The 5417-nt window shown below is 38.7% G+C and overlaps 1 long non-coding RNA gene across 1 annotated transcript; it reads left to right on the plus strand.

Moving 5' to 3' along the window:
• Window positions 1–247: 247 nt before the first annotated feature.
• Window positions 248–5017, plus strand: LOC103477085 (uncharacterized). Its single transcript, XR_535575.2, has 2 exons — window positions 248–708; window positions 917–5017. It is a non-coding gene; the product is annotated as an uncharacterized LOC103477085 (long non-coding RNA).
• The last annotated feature ends 400 nt before the right edge of the window (window positions 5018–5417 follow it).

Genomic DNA, 5417 nt, shown 5'->3' on the forward strand with positions numbered 1-5417 from the left:
TCCAGTTTTGAAGCTGGAGTGCAGCCTGGTTGTTTTCTGCTGCTTCTGTAGCCGCCTTTTAGCTTCAGATAAATCCTTAAACGAGAGTCAAGATTAATTTTAGAAGCTGTTTTTTATCTCAACACAAGGAGGACGCTGCTGGTTTAAACTGGAAACTAAAACTTTTGGTGACTGTTGCTATTCTAAGAGCATAAAATCGTTTTTATTTGTTGTGACCTACCCAGTGAGATCTTCCTCTCCCAGTGTAACCTCACACTACACAGCATCTCCCCATCTTGTAGACTGTGTGTCTTTCCTTGAAGCTCCTGTCACCGTTCTCCCTCAGCCTCTTTTATCCCTCTATCCTCCCCAGCAGCTCTTGTCTATTCAAATCAAGGGCTGGCGGAAAAGTGCCAGAAGGCATTTCACTCTGCAATATTTCCTTTGGGTGCAAAACCCCAAGTCCCCGCTCTGATTCGTCAACAGTCGCACAACAACAGAAGTCGGAGTTCACAGCCGTGGCAGAGAGGATCATATTTTAGTGCTGGTTTACAGCATCCTGGGCCCACAGGAGCCAAGTGTCACACAAATGCTATTTACAGCCCTAGAAAAGGAGAAGAGGAACCCAGCAAATGCATCCAGCTTTCAGTGTCATCTGGGATTCCAGCAAGAGTTTGATGCTTTCAATAACTTGTTTTTCCTTGTGGCCCTTCTGCAGCACTTCAGGAGGTAAGACGGCAATTTGTCTCTAATTTTTCATGCATCTCCATCTGGATTTTGTTGTTTCAAACTCAGGGACTGGATGGGAGTTTTATTTCCAGAGCATGCAACCTCCTTTTTAAAAAATGAGTTGTGCTTTAGCAGGGACTTGAGCGTCGCCCTGTAGCTAACTAATTTCAAAGCCGAGTCTCTGTGCTGCTCTGTTTGCACTTTGCAGGAGAGAAAAAGATGGGAAGATAAAGTGTGTTCAAAGGGATAGTGCAGACTTCAGAGGGAGCGATAACATCAGCCCGGTCCCCTAGAAGTCCTCAGTAAAGTGAACGTAGCCTTTGGGGGGCTGCTGCTCCAGCCGGCTTGTGACAGGTAAATAAACCAAACCCAGGAACTCAGAAGCTGGAAAAGAAGGAGAAAAACCTTCACATCAAATATTTTAGGATTTCCAAAACACGATTAAAATCCACTAAATACATCTGGCTTTTTTTCATTCAGCACCTTGTTTTCTGTCCATTAACACTTTTCCTCCCTCTCCTTTCTACAAATTACCATTTTATTTATGATGCACCAGTATGTAAATTAGCTATTTACCTCATCCTTTGTTGTTTTAATGCATGTTAGTAACTAGTGTTATCAGATTAGCAGCCGTTTTAAAGAAGGCATGCACCGGGATGCTCATATAATTAGCACCATAAAGGAGTGCATGGCTCTTCTGCAAGCTTCATAATTTTTCTAAAATAAAGATTGGATTGCAATAACATCACTGAAGAATCCTCCCTGGGCTGAGATGTTGCTGTGAGAATTATTAATAATTCCTCCATCCTGGTTTTGTTGACCTTTTTGTTCTTCAAGTGGAAAATTAATTTAACTTGCTAAAGCACAATCTGTGGTTAGTTGCAAAGCATTTCTCTCCTGCATTTACATCTTCTATCTATGTGCAAATTACACTTTAAGGTAAGAAAAAACTGTTTTAAGGCTTTTTGTTCAACAATAATAACAATTTGCAGAGTATTTTGACTATAAAAATGTCCTGCTGAGTAATTGAACAATGATGGCATTGTTTTTATTACATCAGGCAACATTTCTTCTTTGTTGCCTCTAAACACTGACAGAATAATTTGAGCACATTTATTAAGTTGGGGTAAAAATCCTCTTCATGTGATCCAGACTGTGTGCCTGCTGAACCATTTCTGAGCTGATCTAGTCATGTTTTTATATCAGGATGCTGCTGAAGCATCCAATGAGGTCTCAGTTTTCTGCAGATAAGAATTTGTAGGGATTTTGGAGGAGAAACCGACCCACAGCATCATAGATCAGCTACCATACCAAACACACGTAGGCAGTCATCCTTTGCTGTTTAACAAGAATTACTGGGGTTTGATACTGACAAATTCAGGAATGAGGAAGTTCCAGTTGAAGTTTCAGCACATTTAGTGGAACAGAAATGTTTGTAATTGTATTTATGAATCTTTTTAGCTGCACATTGATCAGCCTGGAACAACTTTATCTGAAAGGTACCGACCGTGACGTGATTCTGCAGGGCTAAAAAACTATGATTAGAGTGGATTTAATTATTGTTCTGACTCTCGCAAGAATTACATTTTTTGGCATGTTCATCTTTCCCATTTTGAAGAGTCTCAGAACGTTTTGGACTTCAGGAGGAATCCAGAGAACCCATGGCTGCATGGGGAGAACATGCAAACGCTACGGAGGAATTTGAACCCAGGACTTTCTTCCTGCAGGGCTGCAGGGCTTCAAACCACTATGCAGGAATTGAAAACAGGAATCTTTGAAATGCAGGATTTCTAGGTTCTTAATGGTTAAACCATGGTACATTTACCTAACAGAAAGCCCTTTGCAGCATGGAAAGTGGGAATTCTGATCATTTGAAATGCAAAAAGCATCAGAAAATGTGCGCCGCTCTTTTTGCTGGTCTGTTTTTATGCATCTATTATGTCTATTTTATTTCTGTTGCTTTTGGAAAAACTACCAATTTTACAGAGAGAATAACAACCTGGTTGATGTTTAGGAAAAGATTTGATTTGCTTTAGATAAGATCTGGAGAGTTTTTATGTGTTTTTATCTCCATTGCCTGTTTTCTGGGGTTATTCAGTAAAACCAAGGAGATGTGAGGAAGGTTCTCTTTTGTTTGGTATTTTCATGTTAATTTCTTTTAGAATAAGGTTAAAATGTTTGCAGAAAGCTGTCAACATATTTTAGAATATAACTGGAATTCCCAGATTAACCTCTTCTGGTTCAACAAATCAGTTTTATATTTCTGTTGAGACAACAATCCAACTGTTAACATGGATATGCATGGATGTAAAGAGTTTTGCCCACATTTGTAACGGAAACGCAGTTTATGACGGTAAAATACATTTAAAGATTCGACTATATGCAGAAGCCAATCGGGAACTTTGCTGTGGAAGTGTTTGCATTTCAGTGCCGTTTGCCAAAACGATGACTGGGCTGCTACTTCCCTGTATCCAAAGCAGTAAGTTGATGTGGGGATCAATAGATAGAACGATGGATCAACTCATTTCTTTTAGCACTGATTCATTTCTCAATAGCCACAAGAGGAAAGTGGAAGATTTAGCTCTTATAACCGGCCAGTGTTTGCTTGATTACTATTCCAAATATTGCTCTTTGTGCAGATTCTTGCTTTCAGTTACACCCCAGAGTGTTTTCATTGGCTTTGACCTCCCCAGGAAGCAAACCCAGGGGTCGGCATTACCATTCATATAAACATGTTGTTCATTTATACTCCTCTGCTCATAGCTCATTGATGCAGAAATGGGGAGCGTTTTGCGTGCGTCCAATTTTAATGACTTCCCCAACCCCAGCCAATAAAAGAAGTGTACATGTGTGGAAGTAGCAGCTGGAAATGAAGGGTGGCTGCTGGTCAGCCTGAACACAGCCTTGTTAAAAAGTCAATTAAGGAGAAACAAAGAGGGAGCAGAGGACAGAAATATTTCTCCTCACAGCAGCTTTTTCATTCTCGCAATGCTTGGAGCAGCTTCAGCAAATGAGTGCAAGGATTATTTATAAGCACAACTCGTCTCCTTGAAGTGAAAGACGGCGGAGTCCGAGATTATGACTGTTTCTTGACAAATTTGACATCAAAAACTGTTGTTGCAAACATACAATTTCACACTTGCTCTTCAATCTTCTCTGGTCCTCGTGTGGAAAAGAAGTGTCTTGGAATTGCTAAACTGAGGTTGATGTTTTTTTTTTTCTTTTTTACACCATCTGGTTTGGGAAGTAATCTAAAACAAACACACACTTCAGATGATAAAGCTGTGTCTGCTGCACTTTAAATTCAATCAGCCAGAGGCATCCGCAGACACTTTCAGGGACGCAGTTTATTGCAGAAAGGGTACGTTAAACACAGCAGCTATGAATCTGTCAAGTGTTTCCCTGCTGGATGTGGGATTAGTCGAATTCTTTCGGTTGTAAATTTTAAAGTATTTCAGCATACTTTAGCAGTGCGATAACATGTAGACTCGGATTGTCTCCCCCGAGTATTTTAATTTGGCAAGAAAAGTCTGCGGCCAAACATGAAATCCTTCATTCCAGCTTCTCTGCTGGTTTCCTGGCTGAGCTTTAATCTTTTGTCCAGTCAATACAGCTAAAAACAGAAAACCTGCTTCTTTTTACAGAAACAGCTGCCACTACAGAAGCATCTGAATTAATCTATAAATGAAAATGAAATACACGTTTGTGTTGTTCTGTACTGCTGAACCGTTTTGTGTCTGACTCATCTGCCTCAAAATGTTTTTCTCAGCAAAATGATTGAGACAAACTCAGAGAAAATGTTGAAATTCTGTCTTTTCTGCTTTCCAATAAAATGTTTTGGTTGAAAAAAAATTGTAAGAAACACATAATGTCTCCAAAGATAACAGCTGACAATGAATGTATAGGATGCAGGTTGTGAAGTGGATTTATTCCAACACAAAGTAGTTAATGAGTATTACATGGTTAATAAGGCATAAGCCCAAAACTCAAGATGTTATAATTAAAGATGATCATGAACTGAACTGAAATGACATTTAAAAAATAAAGAAAGGTTATTAAAAAAAACTCTGAAGTAAAAATATTTAAGCTGTTGCTCCTCTGGGAACATGCAGAGATATTTGTAATCATTCCAAGAAGACAAACAGTTTTGTGTTTACTGGCTGTTACAGCATTTTAAAAATATGCAAATGATCCGATTCCCCAATGCGAAGCCCATCTCAGACGGGTCAGAGTTGTGCAAAGCATTACGTACATCTTTGTTTCTCTGTGATGTAAAACAATAAAGCAATAAAGTAAATGTTTGCCTGCACTGTTCAAGTAGTAAAGTTTTATGATTCTGTTGTTTTTATCTCCTGAGATTTTAACTTTCTTTGACCAACATTTTGTCCGATAAAGAGTTTAGTAATCTGGAATCTAGAGAAGAGTTTTGTTGTTGTTTACTTAAAAAAAACATTAGCTAGATTTGAATGATGATGCAAATCCTTTATGTATAAACATATTTAAATCTAGTTAGTTTGCTGCAGCTCACATACATACAGAGCAGAAAGAGACAGAGAGTTTGTGTTTGTTGATACGGAAAGAGAACATTAATTCTGCACTTTTTGAAAATGTGTTTTAAACTTTAGATTTGGGGTGAAATATCAAGTCTTTTCAAATAACTTCCAAGTCTGATTCAAGTCCTAAGTCATTGGTGTAAAAGTCCAAGTCAA

The sequence above is a fragment of the Poecilia reticulata genome, linkage group LG15, assembly GCF_000633615.1.
Source record: "Poecilia reticulata strain Guanapo linkage group LG15, Guppy_female_1.0+MT, whole genome shotgun sequence".
Lineage (NCBI taxonomy): Eukaryota > Metazoa > Chordata > Actinopteri > Cyprinodontiformes > Poeciliidae > Poecilia > Poecilia reticulata.